This window comes from Panthera pardus, unplaced genomic scaffold, assembly GCF_024362965.1.
Source record: "Panthera pardus isolate Hobbes unplaced genomic scaffold, ASM2436296v1 HiC_scaffold_24, whole genome shotgun sequence".
Classification (NCBI taxonomy): domain Eukaryota; kingdom Metazoa; phylum Chordata; class Mammalia; order Carnivora; family Felidae; genus Panthera; species Panthera pardus.
The window spans coordinates 118,002,567-118,030,277 of NW_026526810.1; the positions used below are offsets into that span (position 1 = coordinate 118,002,567).

At 37.0% G+C, this 27,711-nt stretch overlaps 1 long non-coding RNA gene across 1 annotated transcript; it reads left to right on the forward strand.

Annotated features, from left to right (window-relative positions):
• Positions 1-2,023: 2,023 nt before the first annotated feature.
• LOC128772798 (uncharacterized) lies at positions 2,024-27,711 on the forward strand. Its single transcript, XR_008416948.1, has 3 exons — positions 2,024-2,127; positions 27,291-27,376; positions 27,480-27,711. It is a non-coding gene; the product is annotated as an uncharacterized LOC128772798 (long non-coding RNA).

Sequence of the window (27,711 nt, forward strand, 5' to 3'; positions counted from 1 at the left end):
GAGGCCATACGGCTAGTGCATGGGATTTGAACCCGGATCAGTGGGCTATCAGAGAGTATTCATGCTCCTTGTGCCTTCCCAGGAAGCTCATTCCATTGGCTGTCCTGCTTCTAAGCTACTCTCCTTTGAACTGATCTCCCTCTTGCTGCTAGATGGACCCTCCCGATATCACTTCTTTGATGTTCCTTCATCATTCAAAATCCTTGATTTTTTTTTCTTGCTCATGGCATGAAGGCCAAATTCTTTAGCCTGATTTCTAAGGACTTTTAAAATTTGACCCTTATGTACCATGTAAACATGATCTCTTAATATTTCCCAAGGTGTCTGGTTTAAATCATATTTGCCAAACCCATCCTCTCCATCATCTGAAATCCTCTTTGCTTTTTGGGTTGAGGGTCCAACTCAGAGTTTATGTCTTTTAATTTTTCTCTGGCGTTGCCACTCTTTCTTTAATCTTCCTTTTTACATATTGCCATTACCCTCTTTGAATCTGTGTGTGGCCATATATTGTGAGGTTTTTTTATATATATAATACATATATATCTATCTATTTATATATGTATGTAGTATACATATCTATATCTGTATCTATATCATCTATATCTATATATCTATCTACATATATATGTATATATATGTCATAACCAGATTGGAAGCAAGTCTTCTTATTTTTCTTTATGTCTTCAGCAAGACCTAACACAGTACTATCTATATTATAGCAGCATATTAAATATTTACCAAATGATGTCTTATGTTTTTTGGATAAAAAACTAAATATTAAAGTCAAATAGTAAGGAACCCTCCCCACCCACCCCCCTCCATATCCTGGTATTTAAAGTGATCCCATTTGGTTGGAAAATTATGTCAGTCTGGTCTTGTTAAAATCAAATCTAAAGGAAACAGAAACCTTCTCTCTTTTCATGTTCTAGTCTCAGGAGGCCACCAAGATTTTTCAAAGCCAAACACTTATGAATTTCTTTTCAACCAACATTGCTATGCACCAAGGGAAAATCAAGACAGCTGTTAGTGGTCGTGGACACTCACAGCTCATAAATTTGGTAAGCAAAGATGGTAGGCAACTGCAGTTTGGTGGGGCAGAATATTCCTGCAGATTTGGAGTGTGCAACATTGTGTAATTCTGGGGCTTATGAAGAACAAGCGAACCCAATTAACTGACTCCAAAATAGACCCTCTCTTAGATATATTGTAAGAGTGGTGAAGAAGGTTAGTATTCATGGAAAAGTAATTGATTTCCTAGTGGAAGCTGAAGACTTAAAAAATTGCTGTTTGGGGGATTTTTGTCTATGAGACTGTTTTCTTCCCGAAATGTGATCTTTAAAGCCACAATTGGGTCGATTGCTAGTATGGATGTCTTTTTGTTTCTCTTTTTCCTTAAACCTCTCCTCTCATCTCATTTTCTCTCGCTTTGAGAAAAAATAAAATCAAATCTTGTTAGGGGTACTCTTTGCCCCAATACACACTAGTTTCATTTATCTCCTTAAATATGCCATAACTATACCTTCGTTTATCTGAATTATCTTTCTGGCTATGTGTTAATTCAATTTACCAAAAGTAAAACACAGTAAGACACTGTGATTGGTAACTGATGTTGGTTCTCTGCCCAGCTCCTGATTAAGGTTCTTATCACCTAAGGGAAGTGGGGAGGAGGTGTGTTGGAAGGGAGGGAGGTAAGTTAAAGTAAAGAAATAGGAGGGACAGTTTTGGGGGTAAATGTGGTGGCTGGATCCTCATATTTCCAATGTTCTCCCATTCTTACCTGAACTGGGGCCAGAGGGGCATAAGGGTATGTCTGTAATTATTGCTATCCTGGAAATCTCAGGCAGATAAAAGAGCCAGAATCAATATTTCAAAATATTTAGGACAGAGAAGATAAATATGAGGTGAAACCAAGCCATAGTCATGGGACTACCTGAATTTGGATTATGCACCCCATACTTCTCAGCTAGCAAACTGCATGCCCTTCTTGTTCATCTTGCAATAATGTGATCAGGAATTTTATGTGAGTGAGTAGTTGAACTCACATCACTCTTTGGAAGAGTTTTTCCTGTACTTACTAAACTCCTGCTATATGCTGGGCACAATTCTACATGCTAGAGATACTCACTGGTAAGTAGACATAGACCATTTCTTTTACTGCTTAAAGTTTAGTAGAAAGGGCAAGTGCCACTCTCCTCTTGATTTTTTTTCTCTATATCTCAAATCAAGGAGAAGGAAAACATTTACCCATAATCAAAGTTTATTTTATGTATGTTACTGTAATCAACCAGGCATAAAACTCTAGCATTTAGATGGGGTGATCCAACAGTAATAATAATTACAACAAAATGCATATGGAACTTTGGGATTTATAATACACTTTCACCTATATGATCTTTTTTAACCTCAGTGAGCTTCTGCTTTCTCATCTGGAAAATAAGGCATAACAATAGCTATCTTACATGGATAGATAGAGATAGCCAGTCAGCCTAGGGTTATGCCTGCCAGTTGTGAAGGTCTGCATTTTATAGATGCTAAACCTGAACTTTAGAGAGGATGTGTGAATTGCCCGTGGTTGAATATAAAGCCAAAGGGGGGAAACAGGACTTAAAATATAGTCTTTGGACTCCGAAGTCTATGGTTTTTCCATACACCAGTTGTTTCTCAATTGACCCATCAATCAAGAGGGAGAAAGGAGTATATCCTCTCAGAACTTCTCCAGACTTAGTTCCAGGAAAGTTGGTTACATTGTACTCTTTTAGGCAGCCCAAATAATAATAGTACAACCAAACAGGAAAGAGAGAGGAGGAACAGAAAACATTACTTTAAGATAATAGTAAAATTCAGCCACAAGCTAGCTGACCACCCAGAAATAATCAATTTTGTGCATATCCTTCTAGTCATTATTTTTGAAAGTACTTTATTTCCAGGCTGTTCTTCTTTCCTTATGCTCTAGTTCATAGGGAGCTGATTACTTTTGTTCCATAGAATATTAGAGAAGGAGCGGACCTTTCAGGCTATCTAGTCAAACTCTTTTAGTATTCAGATGAGGAAGTCACAGCTAGAAATGTGTATATAGGCTAAGGCAAAGTCCTAAGGGGGAAAACAATTAGTAACTTAATGAATTATTTTCTGCAAGTAATTGCTTACAAAAATAAACATTCTATGGCTTGACCATAGTATAATAATTGAAATTTTGTCTGAGTTTAAATTTAGACAACGTTTTGACATGTCACATCATTGTTTTAGACCCAACAGAGCCTTTGCAGGGCCTGATATAGGATAGGCTCTCAAAAATATTTGCTATGGGGGCGCCTGGGTGGCTCAGTTGGTTGAGCGACCGACTTCGGCTCAGGTCATGATCTCACGGTTTGTGAGTTCGAGCCCCGCGTCGGGCTCTGTGCTGACAGCTCAGAGCCTGGAGCCTGCTTCGGATTCTGTGTCTCCCTCTCTCTCTGTCCCTCCCTCACTCATGGTCTGTCTCTCTGTGTCTCAGACTAAATAAACATTAAAAAAGATTTTTTTTTTTAAAGTGGCTCAAGGACACTCAATTATTATGGGGAAGATCCAAGTTTTGAACTTGGTCTTGTTCCAGAGCCTACGCTCTTAGGAACTTTGCTGTACTGTCTTCTAAAAGCTTTGCTGTGGAAGGAAATATGGAGATCATGTAGTGTAATACTTTACTTACTTGCTTTACCGAGGAGAAATAAAAGTCCTAGAGAAGTTTTGGTGACTTGCCCAGGGTCACAATTATTTTATGACAGAGCTGGAACCATGACAGTTTCTGCCCTTGTGTGCAAGACTGAATTAATTGGAGACAGGTTGTGGTGACATTAGCCTGCAGGTACCAGGCACTTTTCTTATCGCTACCATTCATCAACCAGTTTTGAAAAGCTGGAGAAATGGGGTGGCCCACACAAGCTTTTAAGCTTTTTTTTTTCCTTATGTGAGGCGCTTAAGTAATTCTATGAATAGAGACATCATTCTTGCTTGCTCTGGATAAGTGACAGTTTCTTTTGGGGAATACATAGCATTAGTCCACTGGCTACTCAAGATTCTCTGTATGAGGAAAGACAACCCAAAAGAAAAACTGAGTGGTGACTCTGTGCCAGGGGAATTAAAAGATGCTGGAGATTGAACAGGTGATCTTTCTCTCTCCTCCCAGGCAGTGTCCTCCTGAAAGAAATCTGTCCACAATTGTCCCAGGAATGAGTTTCTACTACCTTCCTCTTCGTGGCTGACAAAATAATAAGAAAGATGAGAAGGGCATATGTGGTTTCATTTCCTCCTTCTAACTAGAAAAACTCCTCCAGTAAATGTCTTGAGGCTAACTGGGATATGCACATCAAAGAGAATTTGGCTAACCTGAAATGTCCTATTTCATGGGGAGTTCAACAGGGCAATTTATCAAAACTGACCCTCTCAGAGAAGGACCAACCATCCTTAGTAGACCCGAGGTTGCAAAATGCCACCACATTTGGCCATAAAATTTGTCATGTCAGGAGATCTATAGTCAACACTATGTGCTGTGAAATATGACAGAGCTGCTGGGGTATTTATCTTTGTTGCGCCTGACAGATTAGGCTCGCATTTCCACTTCGTCCACTTTTTACCCCAGTGCCATCGATAACGACCTATCAGGACAATCTGCTTGGAAAGAAGACTTGCAGCTCCAATAAGCTAGGATGGGGTGGAGTGAAAGCCCATCCCCAGGCACGTATTTTGGGTGTGCTCTTGTATAAAGCTGAGAAATTATTCAGCGACTTTCTTCTTTTCCAGATGATATTTTAAGAAAAGTAACACTTTAGATGGGAATTTAGGCTCTTGACAAATTGACACCATCGGAGACACATACATTTAACTTTTTTTTTTTTTTTTTTCCATTTTCTCATTTCACAGAAAAGAAACAAAGGGACAGGCATGGTGGAATATCTTCATTTCTGAGTCCCTCCTTGGGCAGGATTGTAAGGGGGGTAATGCAGTTGTCAACCTGTCTGCCCCCCAGCTCTGTGTTCTCACTGGTGTACTACTGCTTTTTTACCTAATGTTCTCAGAATCTCTGCATTATCTGCTTTTTCCTAACTTCTGCTCAGTGCACATTCATGTACACCATTACATGGTAACAGGTGCATATGGTTTCCTATCTTATGACTATTTTTTATTATAATAAATATAAAGTTATCGAATTAGAAGAATTTTGGCATTTCAGTTCTTAGCTTCTCCCTGGTAGTGACAGTGGTCGGATAGAGGGAATATCAGTTAACCCCCAAGCATAGTGGATTGCACATTAGAAATAGTTTAGGGGAAGACTCAGAATTGAGTTTATGAATTTGGGGTTTGAGTCCAAACGCCATGGCTTGTGCTGATTAACTTAGGACAAGTCCTGGAAGCTCTGTGTCTCAGATCTGTGAAACATTTGATAAAATACAAGTGGCTCTTTTCAGGATTGGTGTACAGATGAAATAGAATTTTATACATACCTGTATATGTGGACATATATACATATATATATGTATATATATATATGGTTTAATAAATTGAAAAGCATAGTAAAAATGATTTTTCTTTTTTTTTGTAGAGGAAACAGAAAGAGGACTGGATTTGAAGTCAGAATTTGTGTATGAAAATTCTAGTTTTCCCATGACTAGTTCTGTGATTTCAGGCAAATCATTTACTTGCTCTGAGTCTCAATTTTTTATCTGTTAAAATAATGAGAATAACTTTTATAAAGTTCTAATAGGATATATGTGACATCCTTTAGAAATTCTGAATGTAATACTTATTATAGAAAGTATATTCATCTTATTATAGAAAGTATTTTCATACCATAAAGGAACTTCCATTTGACCTCAAGTAATTTAATTCTAAGAGGTATAGCAGGCAATCACCAAAGGGAATCTGGTCAACTGGTTAATCTGGATTTTATAGAAGGTTAGGATAGAAAGCATTCCTAGGAAAAACATAGCTATCCCTAATACTAAGACTGAACAGAAATTTGTCCCCAGGGTCCTCAAAAAGAGGATATGGTGACCAATGTCCTCAACACTCATTATAATAAACACAAGGACAAGAAGTATTGGGCTGTAAATAAATGTTTATTTTACAATTTTCCCAGTGTTGGGATGCTATAAAATAGACAAAGGATGAATACAGCTCTAACAGAATAGTTTATTACCACAAAACCGTTGGCACAGAAATCCTCTTGTTCCCCAGAGAATCATTGCCCTGGCACAGTCACGGTTACTCAAAGAGAACTCAAATCAGTTGCAATGATTCCTAATGACTTTCTTGCAAAGTTCTTCTGGCTGCTATTCAACCCCCTATGCCACAATTTCTAAATGGGCAATAGAACTCGCATTTCCTGCTGACCTGTTTGACCTGCTGATTACTGCTTCCATGCCTGAAGAAGGAATTCATGTACACAGTGGAAATCCTGATAGTAATCTCTTTTCCAGGGAGCCTACATTAAGTAATCTGAGTGCTTGTTTAAAATGCAAATTCCTGCTGAATCAAAATCTTACAGTAAGGGATCTAAGAAACTACCAAGAGTGATTTTGTATGCGAATTAAAGACTAAGACCAGGACTGGAGATTGGATAAAAGGTTGTAGCTCACTATCAGGTCCTGATGGACTCCACACGGGTAAATAAAGCCCCCTGTCCGTGTCTGTGTATGTAAGGCTGTTTCTACAAAACACTAGAAATGGGGTTAGAATTGCCTAGAATTTAGGGAGACTCCTAACACATGATTTTTTGGCCACAAGAAGCAAGTTAACTGTCTGGGAATAGCACACAGCACCATTTTTGGATAACTTGCAGTCTGGCCCTAAAGCTCAGCTAGTTGCCTTGTGACCCACAGAAAAGCTTCTTTCCAGATGCCACCCACATCTCCCCTCTGAATTCTTGGTCTAAATTTACGAGCCTAGTAAACTTGAAGTAGATGTGTTGCTGGTACCTCTGACTCAACATGCTTCCAACTAACACTGTGACTTTCACCTGCTTCTTTTCCTGTATTCTACCATCATAAGTAGAATGTCCATCTTCCTGTGCATCCATGCAAGAAAACCCAGAGCCACATCAGCTTTTATTCCCCACCCCACCCCCATTCCCACACCTGTTCAGTGATTGATTCTTCATCCAAACTACGTCAATTCCAACTTTCTAGTCCCTCCCACAGTGCCTTAATCTTAGACCCTCAGCATCTTGTAACTGGTCATTTGCTACTACTTCCTAATGTATATTAGAACATCAGAATCAATTTCACTGGACGTTCCTGAAACATCTACTTAATTCATCACTGGGCTGGGTGTTTCCACATATTTATGTCACTTCATTCTCGTAAAATTCTGTTTTTATTGTTCCCATTTGGACCTGGAGAAATTGAAAATTGGCAGAGTTGTGTGACTTAAGTAAGATCCCATAATTGTTGTCTGGCAAAGCCAGGATTTGAGCCTGTCTTCCAACAACTGGTCCAGCTGTCTCAAATTTCCCACCTGTAATCACCCCTTCTTCACCCCGCTGCCATGGCCATCTTCCTCTGACAGACTGAGTCACAGCATTGAAAACATCCATAGTTCCCCATTGTCTATAGCAGTGTTTCTAAATTTTTGATTATGTGCCCTTACCAATAAAAACTTTTGACTACACGTCCCATGTATATAGGTTTATGTATTTATTTATGAAATACTTGCATTTACCAAGTATATTAGTATATATTACTATACATATATACAGAAACATGTATTTTAAAGGAAAGAGAATAAATACAAATAAAGTTATAATATATTTTTTCATGCCCCTATGGATTATTTTTCACTTTCTCAGGGGGTTTCACTCACTTTGGACACCACTGATTTCAAGTTCAAGGGCTTCTATGATCTGGTTGCCAACTTTTTGGGCTTATCTTTTAGAACTTTCCTTCCATCCCTCTCTATCCAAGACTAACTATGTTACTCACAGTTTCTTGTAAATACTATGCACTTTCTTGTTGCTATTTCTTTGCTCCAATTGTGCCATCAGCCGGAAGTGAGCATTGTCCTTTCTTTGCCAGAAGAAAACTAACAACAGGTATCAGCTACTGTTTGAAAGTTCATCGTTATGCCACTTCGCTTTTACAAAAGACCTACATTAGTGCTTGTTTTCACCAACTGAAAGAAACCCGAAGAGGATTTTTGCTTTTATGAAAAAAAGGCAAAGAGTGAAAATAGCATTCAGCATTTGTTCTGCAGTGAGCTGTGATAGAGGCAGCGCGCCCCTCCAGCAGGCAGAGGGGCCCCCGCCCAGCTCCTTCCAGGGAACTACATCAGCATCTCAGCATCAAGCCGCCATCACTTTGAACTGTGTCTGTGAGCATCTGTGCTTTATCTCGACTTATTTTGTGTATCTGGTAACAAGATGTGTCCTAAGGTATCAGAAAAGCCTAAGAGAGATTATTTTTTTGGTCTGGGAATGCTCAAAAATTGTTCCATATAAGTTAATGGTAATTGCACACCCTATCAGTTTCAGTTTTACTCTATCTTCTGAAGCCAGAAGGAATCTCTCTAACATGGAATCTAAGTCCCATCCTCTGCTCCGTACCCTTCAGAGGCTCCCCATTGCTCTCAGGGTAAATTCTCAACACCTTCATTTGGCTTACCACCATGATCTGGTCCCCACTTATCTATCTTCATGCCCCCTTCACACTCTAGTTAGACTGAATGTCTTTTAGTTTCCCAAATGTATCGTGCCTCTTGCCTCCCTCTTCATTTCCTCCTTCAAATGTGGTTGTTGTACAGGTGAATGAGGAGGAGGGAGAGCCCTGATCTGCAGCATTTGACAATTTCCAGGGTGCAAATTCTTTTACCACGGCAGATTTCAAGCTACCAATGTGTTCCTTGAACAGGGAATGGAAGAGATGTATGCACGCAATGTACATAATTGGTCCTCGCAAGTGGGTGCCTGCCTGCTCCAGCATATCACTGGGCTAAATCTTCTAAGTTCTTCGGATTCGGGCTTAGCTGCCCCTTTCCTTGAGAAGCCTTTCTTGATCATGCCATATGCTTCTACTGCAGCCTGATCTTAGCCTGTTCTCACACTTACCACATAATATTGCAATTTCCTTCACATTTCTCTCACTCTGCTGCTAGAATGTGAGCTCCGATGTGTAGGGATTGTGTCCTGTTCACCATCATCTCTCCAGAACTACCACGCTTGACATATGTACTAATTGATTTGTATGTATTATTCATTTAGTTTTCCTCTAAACCCAATGGTAGAACATTTGACCATTATCACCATTTTATAGATGAGAAAGATTGAGACTTAGAGCATCTAAGTATCTGGCTCAAAGGCACACAGCAAGTGGAGGATAACAGACACACACACACATGCACAAACACAACACACACACACACATACCCACACTCTACCTCAAACACTTATCCACTGTCTTGTTCTGACTTAATTTTGTTTCAGTTTGAAAAGAGCTAGTATGTTTACATAGTTTCTGTGAAGAAGATTCAAGATCTAAGTCACTTTAATTCAGGGCTCCTACAGAGCAATAGACTCTCAAACACTGTCACTGACATTATAAATTAGTGCAAAGTTAATGGTAAGTAGTTGGCATTATGGTCCTTTAAAATATTATTTGTTTTTGGGGCGCCTGGGTGGCTCAGTCGGTTGGGCGACCGACTTCGGCTCAGGTCATGATCTCTCAGTCCGTGAGGTCGAGCCCCACGTCGGGCTCTGTGCTGACAGCTCAGAGCCTGGAGCCTGTTTCAGATTCTGTGTCTCCCTCTCTCTGACCCTCCCCTGTTCATGCTCTGTCTCTCTCTGTCTCAAAAATAAATAAACGTTAAAAAAATTTAAAAAAAATAAAATAAAATATTATTTGTTTTTAATCAGTGATCCCATTTCTCATAAAATAATCAGAAATATAGACAACACTTTGTGGCCAAAATATTACTCCTAAAGGTTTTAAAAATAACCTTTTTGATTTAGAAGAGTTTTAGATTTATAGAAAAATTGCAAAAGTAATGCAGTTTCCATATATACTACATCCAGTTTCCCCTATCATGAACATCTTACATTACTATGATACATTTGTCATAATAAATGAACCAATATTGATACACTATTATTAATTAAAATGCATACTTTATTCAGAATAATTTCCTGATTTTGTTTTTATTAAATAACCTTTTTTCTATTCCAGGGTCTTATCCAGGATATTGTATTACATTTTATTGTCATGTCTTTTTAGGTTCTTCTAAGCTGTGGGTTTCTCAGACTTACTTTGTTTTTGATCACCTTGAGAGTTTTGAGGAGTACTGGGCACGTGTTTTGTAGGATGCCCCCATATTAGAAACTGTCTGATGTTTTTCTAATGATTAGTCTGGGGTTATGGGTTTGGGGAGGAAAACCACACAGGTGAAGTCCATTCTCATCACATGCTATCAAGGGTACATACTATCAACATGACTTATCAGTGTTGCTGTTATCTTGACTACCTGGCAGAGGTTGTGTTTGTCAGGTTTTGCCACTGTGAAGTTACTTTTACCCCCTTCCCATTCTGTACTCTTTGAAAGAAAGCCACTACAAGCAGCTTACAATTAAGGAGCAGGAAATTATGTACCAACTTTAAGACCAGAGTATTTACATAATTTGGAATTTTTGTCCATGGGAAGATTGCCTTTTTTCCTCCATTAACTTATTCATTTAATCATTTATTTATGGGTATAGTATGAATTAATAGATATTTATTTTATACTTTTGGCTACAGTCTAATTCCTCATTATTTTCTTGCTCAAATTATTCCATCGTTTGAAGATTTTTTAGTTGGTTCCTATGTCCCTTTGACATAACCCATCACTGTGTTTTTTTTTGAGCACCTCCTTAGTTTCTACCACTACTGAAGTCTTCATACTCTTCTTGTATATTTTTTTTGCTCTCCGTCCTAAGGTCAACAATTCTTCCAAGGAGGCTTTGTTCTTTTTATTGAAGAGTAATATTAGAAAACAAGACCTGGGCTTGTTCCTTCTGGGCTCCTTCAGCTGACAAAGTGAAAAAATATATGTGTGTACACTAACCCATGTATATATACAGACCTATAACCATTTCTAACTGTAACCATCTGTATTTTTATTAAGCTAAACATGAGTTCATCCCAACTCTAATCCTTGACTACATGGATCACTTTAGCCTCCACCATTGCTTATCTGTAACCTCCCACTAGAATAGGGAGAACTCAGTTCTTACCATCCACCATCCATTTACTTAATTCTTCAAATCCAGTTATACTTGTAGTTTCAGAATTGTCAATTATACCATCATGGAAACAATTTTATCAACAAGAATACACAACTTATGTATAGTTCCTTTTGCCTTTAGTCTTAGGGAATCCACACATTCCAAAGTTATTTAGGTTAGAATGGTTTCCCCATCCCTGTCAATGAAGTTGTTTCATACATTTGTAGCACAGTCAGATCATTTTGCTACAGTCTATATCCCATCATGCGACCCCTGAACTCCTAGATCAATATTAAAAAAATTATTTCAATTATTCCATATCTTAAGGTTTACGCTTTTTGCTGTAAAATCCTATGGGTTTGACAAATGCATAGTGTCTATTAACAATTACAGTATCAGAATAGTTTTATTGCTTTAGAAATTTCCTTGTGCTTCACCTATTGAACCCTTTTCCCATTCCCAAAGCAACTGTTTATCATCTGTATAGTTTTGCTTCTTGCAGAGTGTCATATAGCTGGAAACACACAGTATGTCACCATTTAAGACTGACTTCTTTCACTTAGCAATGTGTATTTGAGATTTATCCATGTCTTTTCAGTGGCTTGATAGCTCGTTCCTTTTATTGCTGAACAGTATTACACTATATGGATATACCACAATTTATCTATTCACCTATTAAAGGACATCTTCTTGCTTCCAGGTTTTGGTGATTATGAATTCCCAATGATTTTTTTAAAAAATAGTTGAATCATTGGAAATAACAAAAATATTCAACAAATATTGAACTAATCTTTGGGTACACAATTGCACATCCACATAATGTATTAGAAGAGGTTTTTTTTTTTTTTTTTTTTCAACGTTTATTTATTTTTGGGACAGAGAGAGACAGAGCATGAACGGGGGAGGGACAGAGAGAGAGGGAGACACAGAATCGGAAACAGGCTCCAGGCTCTGAGCCATCAGCCCAGAGCCTGACGCGGGGCTCGAACTCATGGACCGCACCGTGAGATCGTGACCTGGCTGAGGTCAGACGCTTAACCGACTGCGCCACCCAGGCGTCCCGTATTAGAAGAGTTTTTAATGACACCGGAAAATGTAAGTAAATGTAAGACACAAAAATTATATATTTAATGTCATCTCAATGTTATGGAACATGCATAAATATCTATATCTGGAAGGAAGTACAACACGATGTTCACGAAAGTTTTCTCTGGGGATTGGAATAATAAGTGATAGTTAATCTTTAAATATTTTTCCATATTTTTCACAAAGGTTATTTCTTTTATAACTAGGAAAAAATAAACCAAAATCATTTCTAAATCACAATTCATGCTCTAGATTTTGTGGAGAATGGTGTTTGCATATGTTTAGAAGGATTTCTGGAATTTTCCTCTTCTTCCTTCATTTCTTGGAGGTTACTTTTTTGGAGTAGTTCTTCTCTGCTGTAGATTCAATCTCATTTTCTGACTCTCAGAACCTTTGAGGGTTTTTACGTGACTTGGTTTCCTTTACTTCCTCCTCTCCATCTCTCATTAAAGTCATGGCATATATCACCAACCAGATCTCCTTATTTTCCCATTAGCAGGAGGACACTTGGGCCACGTGGCAATCAGACTTTTCTAGAATACCTTGCATCCCATATTTGACATTATTGACATACCCTTGGCACTGGGTGTCATAAACCTTCAACCTATTACATTTTAAGGTATTTTCGATTATTATTTTTATAGTGAGGGGTGGAGGACACAATGGCAACTAACATGCATAAAAAGAAAAAGGGGAAAAAACTAAATTAAAGTGAATGCATGTAAACCTAGCATACTACTTCTGAAAGTTTAATTGCTGCTGTTACCTCAGGCAGCTATATTTCTCCACATAAGCAGAACTAATGAGGAAAGTTCATTGTGGTTTTGAAGGTAGATGATTAGAAGAATAACAGAAAGTACAGTCCCTCAATTCTTATGTTTTTAAAGGAGCTCTTAAATTTCTGTTTCTGTTTTAAATAAGTTGATATAGCATATATTTCTGTGACCATTGGCAAAATGATTTAGACAAACCTTATTTCTTTTGGAATATTATAAATTCATTATGTTTTCACCAAATGTTGAAACCTTAATTTTAAGATTTCTTCTCTCTCAGCGCTAGGGACACTGGGAAAAAAGATGTTTGTATTAATTTCAACTCACACCCTTAACCACATTGGAAGTTCTGCAATTCATGAAAATGGATACATCCAGCTGGCTGTCAACACCTGAGCTATGCTTTCTGCAGATTTATTTTGAAAGAAACACCTTTGAAATGGGGAGAGAACCACATGCCAATAGGGTATAAAATGGTTCTTGCCAATGTCTGACTCAGCAATGGTATCCACAAAGCCCAATTCTTCTGGAAAAGAGATGATTCCAAGCCAATGGAGGCTGGTTAACATTTTCTGAGCTTCTACTTTTTTTTACAGGAAATATATTATTTATTGGATTTTGGAAGATGGATAATCCTTAGTCAGTCTATCCATTGAATGAGTTCATGGTCTAGCAAGAGAAGTAGGAACACAAATAATTCTCTACAAAATTGTGCAGTAAGTGATATTATAGGGATAGGAAACATGGCGCTGTAAAGTGCCATTTTTGAGGAAGTGAAGGCACTGTGGAGAATCTTACAGAGCCATTCCCAACTGCCTGCCCATAGTAATTCTTTAATTTTATGTCATTTTTGTTGGTTCAGATAATCTTGGAATAATATGGGTGATTTGAGGACTGTTAAGCATTTGGATAACTTGATTGCTAAATACTGTGAAGTCTATGATACTGCTTTTTTAAAAAAGGAGATCTAATCTTCATAGTCTGGAGCACAGACCTGACCTAAATTGGCTAGTGGGGAAGGGAGGGAGCCACCTTAAGTGATAAGTCTGGCTCATGCTTCTTGGACAAGCTCCCTCACCCCAGGCATGATCCTTACCTTATTGTACCTTTAGCTTGCACTTAGAAGTCCCAAAGAGCTTAAAGTCCAGAAGCAATGTATAATGGAAAAACACTGGCTCTACATTACCATACACATTCAGAAACCTGAGACTGTAATCAGAGTGAAAGGCTGGAACATGGTAGTCTTTAGACATCTTATGTTGGCCACAGAAGTCCAGGACTTCAGTCAGTAAGTGGAAATGAATCAGCAATATCAATAGGTAGATGTTTTTGTAACAGAGATGTTCAATAGGCATCAATGCACTCTGAGTTTATTGTTGGGGGGTCAAATTATCTTCCTATGATTTTTGTATGTCTCTTTCCTACTAATATACATTAGCAAATGTTATGAATTGCTATAAGCAAAAGAACCTATCATCATGTCAACTGTGCTTTGAAAGGCAGTCCTTATCTTATAAACGTTCTGCTTTCTAAGAGTTAAAGTGAGGGCCATTGTCTGGACTTAATGATGACTTTCCTCACAGTAACAATACTGGAATTTTAAAAGCAGAAAGTGGAGAACCTTATTTATTGGATTGATTTAGGCATCAGCCTGTGCTGCCCTTAAGTTTTTATTATGCAAATTTTAAACATAATACAAAAGTATAAAGAATACTATTAAAAACACTATTCAGGTTTTAGTAAATCATAACATTTTGCTATTTTTGCTTTTGAATTTAAAAAATTTATTAAACATCACAAGCTAATTATGAAGAGAATTTTCTTGACAAAAAGCAGCAAATAAAATAAAATAAAATAAAATAAAATAAAATAAAAATAAAAACCAGACAAAACAACCAGGCTCCATTACTGCTCATGCCATATTTAAAAGCAACTCTTTTTTTGCTAAAGTCCTCCAAACTTTGAACTTGGGTTTAAATGAGTTTTCAGGATTTGGCTCTTACCTATCTCTCTTGTTTCATCACTTGTCACTTCTGCTCTTTACCAACCCCAAATCTACTACACTCCAGCCATACTGAATTTCTGCCAGTTTCTGGAAGAAGACATACTCTTTCTTTCTCACTTCCTCACTCCAGCAATGCTGTTCTTTCTGCCTAGAATGCCATCCCCTCTGCCTCTTCTCTGGAGTTATTCTTAACCAAATCTCAGTCTCTGTGTCCTCTGGAAAATTTCATCTGACATCCAAGTCAGGTGACTTCTTAGGGGTTCTTCCTGTAGTGGAGTCTTTTTTCTCTTTGGAATATCAAATACTGGTTAAAACAGTGAAGATAATAAACATGGTAGATAACAATTAGTAAAGAAACTAAAATATATCTTGAGGTTTATAAACATTTTTGAAAATTTGTTTAAATAGGTTTAATGTTAAAGAATATAGATCCATTGAAAGTTACATATAATATCCAATTATTTTATAATGTTTATGTAGTGTTTCTGTGTACTACCTTACATTAGTCTTTCACATACTTATATATGTATATATATACATGCATACATATATGCACATGTGTGTATGTATATGTGTATGTGTGTGTGTGTATATATATATATATATATATATGTATGTATATTTTTTCACACAGATTAAAAAACAAAACAAAACAAAAAAATTGAAGATTTAGAAATATGTGGCCTGTCCTTCATCTCTCTCCTATCCCTTGGAATCATGGTTTCAGGCTTCCTATCTCTAGAATATCATTTAATGCCTAACTTTACAGAGAATAAAGTTTGAGTATATGTTATACATCCAAATAGAGTGAAGTTTTTGAGTATGTACTATCTGGAACATTTACTAATATACCATGCAATACCTAGCATAACATCATCGTATAACAGTTTTTCAATTAATTATTGATTTAAAATGGAATTTTTAAAAATGAAGAGAATCATAACTAAAAATTTTAAAAAGCACTTGAAAATAAGTGTGTATGCATCTTGAAAAGCTTAAAAAGAGACTTTCCATAATCAACCTCAGAAACAAGTTTCTCCTATACTTATAAATTTGTTCATTATACTTCCTAATATTTATTGAGACTCCTGTGGTTTTGGTCTTGAATTTACAATGATGAACTAAACAAATGTGGAACTTTTAATCTAGTTCAGACTTAGAGATTAAAAAAAATAAATCAATTATTTAGGCAAAGAAGAAGAACAATAAATGATAAATGAAGGGGTGCTTCTTTAAATTGGGGTCTGTCTGAGAATGGTCTGTCTGAGGAAGATATATTTCACTTGGGAATTGAAGTTTGAATAAAAGAGAGGTATATTCAGAGAAGGAGGTTTTGTGTATGTTTGTTTGTTATTATTTTTTTAACACAAAGGGTAGGGAAAGGGGGCTCAAACTGATGTTAAACAAATACAGATCATACAGAGTTTTAGACCAAAGATGGTAGAAAAGAAGACCCAAAACAAATTCTGACTTTCTGTGATTTAATTCTATTTTTCTTTGTGTGTGTATGTTTGTGTGTTTGTGTATGTGTCCCCTATTATGTAGGGTTTTCAGTTTGAAAACAACTTCAGTCACATATTTATGTTTAAACAAGTGATGTATATGATGACTACTCTTGTTTCCAAGATGTACTGTGTGATCAGATATGGAGGGTTTAAATGCTGAGGGAACAATCTAATTCCCAATCATTTGAGAGGTGACATCACAGTTTCCAAAGATGCTCCTAACTTTTTCCTTTTTTAGGTTACATGTGGATTTTACCCCATCCAATTGTATGTTATTTGTAACTTTCATGATGAAGACCTCAAGCACTCTTGGTGGTTCGTGGACGTTTTAATAATGATTTTTTATAGAATGTGTTTTGACTTCTGCTGGTACTTGTTTAATTAAACAAGAAGGTCATGAAACTGAGATGGCCCTAATGCTATGGTACCTATATAAGCAAAGCAAACTCTAAGCCTAAACACAAATTTACCAAATCAAAACCTAAAAACAACCAGTCACAAACAGCCAACTAGGCTTTAAGCCAATCAATAATTTCCTTACTTTGCTTCTACCCTTTTTCTATAAAAGTTTGCCCCAGCTCCTGTGTGTGGAGTGCTTCTAACCACTTCCTGTTTGGTGCTGTCTAATTTGAGTCAACTTTTGCTCAAATAAACTCTTAAAATTTCAATATGCTTGTTTATCTTTTAACATATGTAGTGAAAACAGAATGCATATATCAAGCACTGGTAAAGGCTTTTAAGGTCTTGTCTACCAAGCACCAAATCCCATTCAAGAATCCCAGTTCTCTATACTTTTATGCCTCTACTATTAGAAGCTTATTACCTCCCAAGTTAGTCTGTTTTATCAACTCTAGTTTGAAGGCCTTTTCTTATGTTTGTGTAAAATCTCATTTCTTGTAAACTTTACTCATTTTGCTCTTGGGGCAACACAGAACAAGTCTACTTTTTTTTTTTTTTAACTTAATGGAATTTCAAACGTATATCCAATTTCTACATTCTTCCTTTCTTAGCTAAACATAATCACATTCCCTTTGTTTCTTTCTCATGTACTGGTCTATCTATCACTGAGAGATTATCTTCTATACCCTAGACACTGTACACTTGACCTTACAGAATTACCCTTTTCAGTTACTCTGTATCTTCGATTTATCTTTCACATCTCTTAAGTGCTTGTTAATTTCCTTCTAATATTTGTGACCCATAGAGAGTTTTGGTTGCTTCAGGAATTTTGTGTTTTACCAGAAATAAATTCTTCCTTGATTTTTTTTCCCTTTTCTTTAATGTTGTGATTTTCTAATGTGTTCACAGTTTCTATCAACTTGATATTCCTGGCAGAGATGGTTTGTCAAAGGATATGTCTAAAGAAGTAAAGATAGTATTTCCCAGAAAAATGTATTTCACCTGTCTTCTAGTGAATGAAATTCTGTTAGACAGAGAGGCTTTTCTGTAGAATGGTTTTAAAGGAAATGGTTTTAATAGGCCTATTGTCAGTGAGTATAAATACTTCATCCAGAAGACAACTATATATTGTGAGTGGATTAAATTATTGATTTCTAAACTGAGGTTGGCAGGTGCCTTGAGAGTTCTTTGTAGTTACCCACACAGCAACCATGGGGTGTGTGTGTACAAGGGGTGGTACCCAGCTCAAACAGGGTACTAGGGATGCTCCACTTTTATCTGGGGGGGTGTGTGTGCATGTGTTTTAAATTGAGCTTTCTCATAAGACTTAGTTGAAGCTAAGTCTTTAGTTGGCTAAAACTTATTTTGAAAGCCACTGGAATCTTCTGAATATTTTGGATACTATCTGAGGATTGTTCCTTATAAACAGTGGAATATTCTCATTAAGCTTCTTCGTAAAGCTAGCATCTTTTGTGGCATTGGGATTTTATTTATAACAATTGACAAAGATGCCACCCACAAGGGCTAATGACAGTAAATGAAGAAGTAAGGATTAGGAATAGGTAAACTCAGGAACTGCTAGGACCCTGCTGTCATGCAAATGTCCTTGATAATGCAGAAAGGGGAATGAAATTACAGTTCATATGGCTGTCTAGAAACAGAATTGTTCCTATGGAGAATGCTTTCTACAGGTTCCCTAGGGCTGTGCAGCTCTTTAAATCAGCAAGCCCCTTTTATTTTCAATCACAAAGTGGAAAAAAGCACCTTCTTTTCTCTTTTTCTCTTTCAAGAAATCCAAACTATAAGTATTGTTGAGTCACCTTACCTCTCTTTGAAGAGGGAAATGCCATCTCTTTGTTGGGTGAATGTAGAAGATTTGTGAAGAAAAAAAGAGTAGGGAAACGGATCATAACAGCATTGGATTTAATATTTTCTTCTTTTTACAATGTTCTGCCTTGCTTGACATGTTTACTTTACAAACACTTATATTCCTGGCTCAGAGTTGCTCTCTGAACACCACGGTGCATAATTAATGTCAAGGTGGAAGGGCATTATGCTGCAAATGCTGCTCCCTCTGCTCTGAATAGCATTTTTAAAGCCAATTTAGGTCACACATGGTTCAGTCTCTTAGAAATTTTTCTTAATTGTTCAGCTAAAGAGAATGCCTCAGGGCATTTGTTAACAGACATTCCAATGGGCTGTCTATCCTGGGGTATGTGAGTGTGCCCAGAACAGAATACAGTATCTCACAGGGTGCTGTGTGTGAGGGGGGATGACCTGTGCAGGAGAGAGGGTATTCCAAGAAGGTTCTTTTTTTAAAACCTCAGAAATACAACACAATGTAGCTAAAAAGTATGTGACAATTGTGCCCTGTTTTAAAGAAGAAAGCTGTTCTTATTTTTCTCACCCCAGTAAGCTTCTGAGGTTCACATGGCAAGGAACATGTCAGGCTAGGAACCAGATAACAAAATACATTTTTAAATGGACCATTGCTTTTATGTTCAGTTGTCATTTGCTACTTTCTCTGAGTCCTCTGCTGACTGGGGCGAAGGCTGATAAATCTTGCAGTAGCAGTCAATGGAGCCATCATGATGGAAAGTTCTCAATCTTTTTTTGGCATCTGTAGACACTAAGGCTTGAGACAGAAGATGGGCTGTCTTAGGAGTGACGGTCAATACTACTAGTGGGGAAAGGAAGAAAATGGGGGTTCCTTTAGATGAGTCATCTGCACAGAGGACTACCCCAACTTAGAGTAGAATAACACTAGGTGGCCCCTCCTCCTTCCTTCCATTTCTTCTTTCCCAATGAGATTCTGCTGGAACCCCAGAGTTGATATGGAAGGAGATTAGATTATGACACTTTGGCATAAGGATTCTTTTGAGATGAAGACAATTGAGAATCAACAGGTACAAAAAGAAACCTTCTTGGAGTTTCTTTGAAGCAGCAACTTCTGGGAAATAAGACTACCATAAATTCCTTTTTCAGGAGAGATCTTCCTCAGGAAAAAAAAAAGAAAGAAAGAAAACCTACCCAAATTCCCTTCCCTAGGGGAGTTTTATGGCCCTGAAGGAGACAGAAAGTCCACTCATATTTGTATAGACAAACATCACAAATGTTTTTATTTCTTGATTTTTCTTCTAAAAACCCATTTATCTTTCCTGAAGAAAATTATTTGTTTTTTTCAAAAAAGTCTTTTCTATCCCACTTCCTTTATTTAAATTAGGTATATAACCCTCTAACTTCAACCATTTAAGGAGCCAGCTACTTCTTTCATTGGCTCTCATGTGCATACAAAAACCCCTTTCTCTAGTTAATTTCTTTATTTTTCAGTTTAATCTGCACATCCTGTCACCAAAATAAGAGGGTAAAAGAAAAATTTTTCCACCTTTCCACCAGCTTCCCAAGTTCATTACGTCATCACATAATGCAGACCACATTTTCACACATTTCCTTTGCATTATATATAGACACAGTGAATACTTGTGTAGATTTGCCATATGTCTTAAGCAGGTCATTAAGACACAAAGTCTACAAAGAGAATTCTCCTGCAAGGGATTTAGTGAGAGAATGCTGCAGGCCAAACCTGAAAAGAGTGAGAACACAGGAGGGGTAGGGAGGGAAGCTCTGCAAAGATGTGGATTCCACTGAAGTCCAACCTTAGCCTGATCCCACAGGGAGCTATGGACCATGGTGCACATGATTGTCCCAACTTGAAGCAGGGGAGCTAGTGGTTTATATCCCATAACAGTCAGTCATTGGCGATGGGCTACCCTGGAAGGAAGGTCTAACCTTGCAAGGATTCTAGGGGAATGGCTCCAGTCAGGCTCCTGCAAGCAACTCTCATGAGAAGGATACATCTGTGAGCTGCTAGGAACCAAACTCAGAACAGTTAGGAGATAAATGGAGTCTTGCCAGAGCACCAACAGCATCTGCTACATCATGCAAAATATCCATCTTGTATAGTAATTTGTTTGTGAGAAAGATATCCCAGGACTTATTGTGGTTAAGCTAAATCTTTGTTAGAAGAGGATTATTGGAGATAATGGGCAGGGGTCAACAGACATTTGCTGTAACGTGTCAGATAACAAATATTTCAGACTTTGTAGGCCAGACGGTCTTTCATTGAAACCACTCAACTCTGCTGTTGTAGCATAAAAACAGACATAGACAATATATAAACAAATGGGGAAGGCTGCATTCCAATAAAATTTAATTTATGTTATTAGATCAGCAGGTGTGTGTGCAGATTTGTTCATAGTTTGCTGACCCCTGAGAGAGGGGAATAAAACAGAGATGAATACTCAGCGTTTCTAATTCATCTACTCTTAATAGAATTAATTTTCATTTCAAATAAAAACCTCACAACTAACATATTTTCCAATTTTGGTTAAGAGTATAGCATTTGCAGTTACAAAGACTGGGATTCTACTTTACCACTTTCTGGGCTACCCAGTGCACAGGGTATTGCTGAAGAATAAGTAAGAAAATGTAGCTAATGCACTCATAATATGGTGGTTGGTTCTTATTAAGTGCTTAATTAATGATACCCTGTTGTCATTGTTATTCTTTCCTATGGAATATGGTTTTATAGTTACTTTCCTGAAATTATCACTATTTTTAGTCAGGGTCTGATTTACTTCTAAGACATTATGAGAATGAAAATAAAGTTTTGCAGGATAAACGTGGCTGCACAAGGGAAGGTCTATATTCTCACCTCAAGTTGGCTCAAGACCAAGATACCTACTTCTGACTTCCCAGTCTTTTCCTCTCTCTCTTGCTCAGCAGAGATAGATGGGGTAGAGGTTTACAAAATAGATCCTCATCTAGAGATGGAATTGATGTTGTGGAGGAATTAAACTGGATGGTAGTCTGGTAGAAAATCTGACATATAAATGGATCCTATTTGCTGTAACAAAGATTTACCAGCTGAGGAAAATGGGATGACCTGAGATAGACCTTAAGTTGGCCACTCCCATGATCACCACCTGCCTCAATTGCTCACTGAATGCCTGAATGAATTTCTAACTCTATTGGGTGTAAGTCAAAACAACCTTCACTTGTTTCATTTAGCTTCCATTATAGGATGGAGGCAAGCCTTGGATTGGGGGCTTGATTTAAACCAGAGCTGTCTTTCTCTGTTTCTCAGGCAGGAAAAAAAAATATGAGCAAAAATTACTCTTGTCTCTAAGGAGCCTGTGGACTTGGCCCCTATTTTGGAGAAGAAGCTGGAAGGCCCAGCACTGCTGATACAGATTCATTGAGGAAGTGTACTCCTCAGAGGCAAGCCATTCGTCATTACTCACTCGCTGGGCTTTTGCTTCCCAGACGACTACATAATGTCCAACTTGGACATACAACTCTGCATCAGCCCAAGGGAAACAAATGGCACCCCTTTGGTAGATTAAATGGATTGGGCCATCCAAGGGAATCTGTTTTGTGGAATCATTTGGCTTACTGCACAGCCTCATGTTACAGATAAATGAAATTCTTTAGCAAAGGAGCCAAACCTGCTTTTTAGTTATTTTTCCAGAAGTAGAGTTATTTGTTGCCAGAAAATGTTCAGCTTCATGAGAGTGGGGGACACTGCAATGTGAGAGCACTGGACTGGGGGTATCCTTTGCATTGCAAATCAAGTCCCAATTTCTCATCAGCTGTAAATACCTCAGTCTCATTTCACTTACTTCCTCATCCATATGTTCCAACCACATTGGCTTTCTCTCTCTCTCAAACCTGTCAAGTGTATGCCATTCCAAGGACCTTGCACTCTCTGTGGCTCTGTCTTGAATATCCTTTATCCAGGTCTTCATAAAACTGGTTTTGGTGATCTTTGATTTGGTTCAAATGTCACTTTCTTGGGGAGTTCTTTGCTGACAACTCCCTTTGAAGAGGCATCCACATCACATTCAGATACATTATCCCAAATTGTTATCTTTATAGCACTTTTCATTATCTCGGACTCTCTTATTTGTTTTTTGTTTTTTGTTTTTTTTTTTTATTGTTTGATTGTCTCTTCTAAAATACACGTTTCATGAGAATGATGTCCTTTTCCATCTGTCTTCAGTTTTTAAACAATGCCTGGCACAAGGTGATGCTTAATTAGTATTTTATGAAAGAATGAATTAAAGAATGAATCAGATAATCTGGATCATGTTCAAAACTAGTCCTGTACAAATTGGAAATCTTCATATTCTTTCTGGGTTTCAGTTTTCTTAAAATGAAAGGACTAGATAATCTTAAAGAATTTATATACTTATATTTGGTGATTCTATGGAGATTTTTTATTTTAACTGCCTTTAGGTTTACTAGCCATACAAAAATATATATATCAAGCTATCAGAATCAGGAGTTACTACTTTGCATCTTTCTCTGTGGCTATGTCCTCACAAGGCCAAAATAACCAAATGATTCCATCAGATCTGTTATGTGACATGACAAAAAGTTTATTTTCGGGTTATATGAGCACAATTCAAGTTAATAGTTAAAGAAGAGATTAAACTAGAATAGTTGACCCTTAAAATCCTGAGATATGAGATATAAATATTACTTTTCCCAATTGTCAGCAGATTATTTTACATTGAGAAGTGATCCATAGTGATGATAGTAAAATAAGGCATGCTCACTAGAGTTATGCCAATAACCCTTAAGATATCATCAGTATTGACTTCAGTTTTGTTTTGTCTTGAAGATAATAGAAAATCTCTCATAACACACATCCCCCCATTGCATTGGCCTAGTCATTTATCTTGAAGATGACACTTTTATTAGCAGGATGTTGAATTCCTCTTCCTAGAAGACTGCAGTTGTCTTACAAAATTGCTCATTTTTTCCCCTCCAATTTTATTGAGAAATAATTGACATACAACACTATATAAGCTTAAGGCATACAGCATGATGGCTTGATGTATACATATTGTGAAATTTACATAAATTGTGAAATCCAGCTAACATCCATCTTATATAGATACAATAAAAAAGAAGAGAAAGAAAAAAAAGAATAAGAAATTTCTCCTTGTAATGAGAACTCTTAGTATTTACTCTCTTACTTTTCCTATATATCATACAGCAGTGTTAGCTATAGTCAACATGTTGTACCTTAAATCCTTGGTATTTATGTATCTTAAAACTGGAAATTTGTACCTTTTGAACACCCTCCTCCAATTTCCCTGGCATGACCCTTTGCATCCAGTATCTGTATGTCTGATCTCTTTTTCTTTGGACTGGTTTTAATTAGTTTGTTTTTTAGATTCTACACAGTAGTAAGATCATACAGTGTTTGTCTTTCTCTTTATGACTTATTTCATTTAGTATAATACCTTCAAGGTCTATCCATTTTGTTGCAAATGGTAGGATTTCCTTGTATTTTTTATGGCTGAATAATATTCCATTGCGTATCCATTCATCCATTGTCCATCAATGGACACTTAAGTTGTTTCCATGTCTTAGCTGTTGTAAATAATGCTGCTATGAACATAGGGGTGCATATATCTTTTTGAGTTAGTGTTTTCATTGACTTTGCATATATTCTCAGAAATGGAATTGCTGGATGATACGATAGTTAAGTTTTAATTTTTTGAGGATCTTCCATACTGTTTTCCATAGTGGTGTACCAATTTATAATCCCACCAACAGTGCACAAAGATCCTCTTTTCTCTACATCTATACCAGCTTTTTGTTATCTCTTGTCTTTTTAATGATGACCATTCTAACAGGCAGGAGGTGATATTTCATTGTGGTTTTAATTTACATTTTCCTAATGATTAGTGATATTGAGCATCCTTTCATGTACCTGTTGTCCTTTTGTATATGTCTTTTGGATAAATATTGATTCAAGTCCTTAGCCCATTTTTTAATTACATTATTATTTTTTCTATTGAGCTGTATGAATTCTTTTTATATTTTGGATGTTAATCTCATCAGATACATGTTGTGTAAATATTGCCTTGTTCCTGATATTAGAAGAAAAGCTTTCAAACTTTCACCACTGAGCATGATGTTAGTTAGCTGTCATATATGGCCTTTATTATGTTGAGATATATTCCTTTTATGCCTAATTTGTTAAGAAGTTTTATCATGAATGGATGTTGAATTTTGTCAAATGTTTTTTCTATACCAACTGAGATGTTCTTATGTTTTTTTTTTTATTCTATTAATGTGATGTATCACATTGATTGATTCACAAATGTTGAACCATCTTTGCATCTCAAGGATAAGTCCCATTTGGTTGTGGTGAATGATCCATTTAATGTGCCACTGAAATCCATTTGCTGGTATTTTATTGAGAATTTTTGCATCTATATTCATCAGGGATATGGCCTGTAGTTTTCTTTTCTAGTAGTATCCTTTTCTGTTTTGGGTATCAGGATAATGCTGGTTTTTGATTGGGGAGTGTTTTCCCCTTTTCAGTTTTTTTGAGAGTTTTGAGAAGAATTAGCATTAATTCTTCTTTAAATGCTTGTTAAAATTACCAGTGAAGCCATCTGGTCCTGGGCTTTTTTCTCCATTGGGAGATTTTTGATTACTGATTAAATCTCTCTACTAGTTATTGGTCTGCTCAGATTTTCTATTTCTTACTGGTTAAGCTCTAGTAAATTGTACATTTCTAAGAATTTTTCCATTTCTTCTAGCTTATCCAGTTTGTTCGTGCATAATTGTTTATAGCCTCTTATAATCTTTTGGATTTCTATGGTATCAGTTGTTTCTCCTTTTTCATTATAATTTTGTTGACTTGGGTCCCTTCTCTTTTTTCCTTGGTTAGTTTAACTAAGGGCTTGTCAAGTTTGTTTATCTGTTCAAAGAACCAACTCTTAGTTTAGTTAATCTTTTTTCTTTTAAGTTTATTTATTTATTTTGAGAGAAAGAGAGAGAGAGAGAGAGAGAGAGAGAGAGAGAGAGAGAGAGAGAAGCAGGGGAAGGGAAGGGAAAGAGGGAGAGACAGAATCCCAAGCAGGCTTCGCACTGTCAGTGAGGCTCAACTCATGAACTGTGAGATCATGACCTGAGCTGAAATTAAGAGTCAGACACTTTGGTTAATGTTATTTGTTATTTTTCTGTTCTCTATTTTTATTTATTTCTGTTCTAATCTTTGTTATTTCCTTTCTTCTGCTAACTTTGGGCTCCTTCCCAAGGTGCCCAACTTTTCCTACTTCCTTAAGGTGTAGAGTTAGATTGTTTATTTGGGGTATTGCTTGTTTCTTAATGTAGGCATTTATTGCTATAAACTTCCTTCTTAGAACTGGTTTAGTTACATTTTACATGTTCTGGTATGTTGTGTTTCCATTTTCATTTGTCTCAAGAAACTTTATTTTCCCTTCAAGCTTTTCTTTGATCCATTGGTTGTTTAGGAAGGTGTTGTTTAATTTCCATGTATTTGTGAGTTCTCCAGTTTTCCTCTTGTTATTGATGTCTAGTTTTATGCCGCAAGGTCAGAAAAGATGCTTGGTATGATTTCAACCTTCTTGAATTTACTAAGATTTGTTTTGTGGCCTAACATATGGTCTATCCTGAAAATGTTCCATGCACACTTAAGAAAAATGTGTATTCTGCCGTTTTTTGGATAGAATGTTCTGTGTATGTCTGTTAGGTCCATTTGGTCTATAGTGTCGCTCACCAATTGCTCATTTTTGTGCTGAGATCACATGCCATGTGTTAGTGGTTGATATTATTCAGTTGACTCTATACATTCACACTTCATTCCATGCACATAGCCATGCGTATAATTTTAGAAACTAAAGAAAGAGTTTTTATCTACATATTTCATTTTTTCTCACAGACATTTATCAAGTATCTACTATGCCTAACTCTTTGGGGAATGTAGACAAAAAAGTAGACAGCATGGACCCTGCCCTGATTTATATTCCATATTATATATTGTAAACATTAGTTAAACACCGACTGTTTACCAGGATCAGCAGAACACTTTCCCTTTAATTATGTCATTTATTTGGGGTACCTGGGTGGCTCAGTTGGTTAAGCCTCTGACTTCAGCTCAGGTCATAGTCTCGCAGTTCACGAGTTCAAGCCCCATGTCGGGCTCTGTGCTGACAGCTCAGAGCCTGGAGCCTGCTTCGGATTCTGTGTCTCCCTCTCTCTCTGCCCTTTCCCCACTCGTACTCTGTCTCTCTGTCTCTCTCTCTAAAAAATAAATAAAACATTAAAAATAATATGTCACTTAATCTTCAAAGCCATCATGCTTTATAGATATCATTATCCAAATCTGGCAGATGGGAAAACTGAAGGCGAGAAGTCCTTACGAGATTAAATTTTTGCAAAACTAGTACTTAAAATTAGTTTTCTGATTTCAGGTTCAGTGCCCACTGCAGAAAGACAAATGATACATAGCATGAATTAAATGACCACAGAACATGGCAAGCTACTCTAAATACAACAGGTGAGGCAAACATGTACGTCTATATTTCTACTTTAAGGAGGTGAGTGTATTAGTCATGGTTCTCCAGAGAAACAGAATCAATTGTTTGTTTGTTTATTATAAGGAATTGGCTCACACAATTATGGAGTCTGCCGAATCCCAAGAGTTGCAGTCTTCAAGCTGGTGACCTAAAGGGGCCAAAGTGTGAGTTCTAGTTTAAATGCTGGCAGCCTTGAGACCCAGAAAAAGCTGATGTTTCAGTTCAAGTCTGGAGGCAGGAAAAAAACCTGTCTGAGCTCAAGGTAAGAGAAATTCCCTCTTAATCATGGGAGGGTCAGCCTTTTTGTTCTAATCAG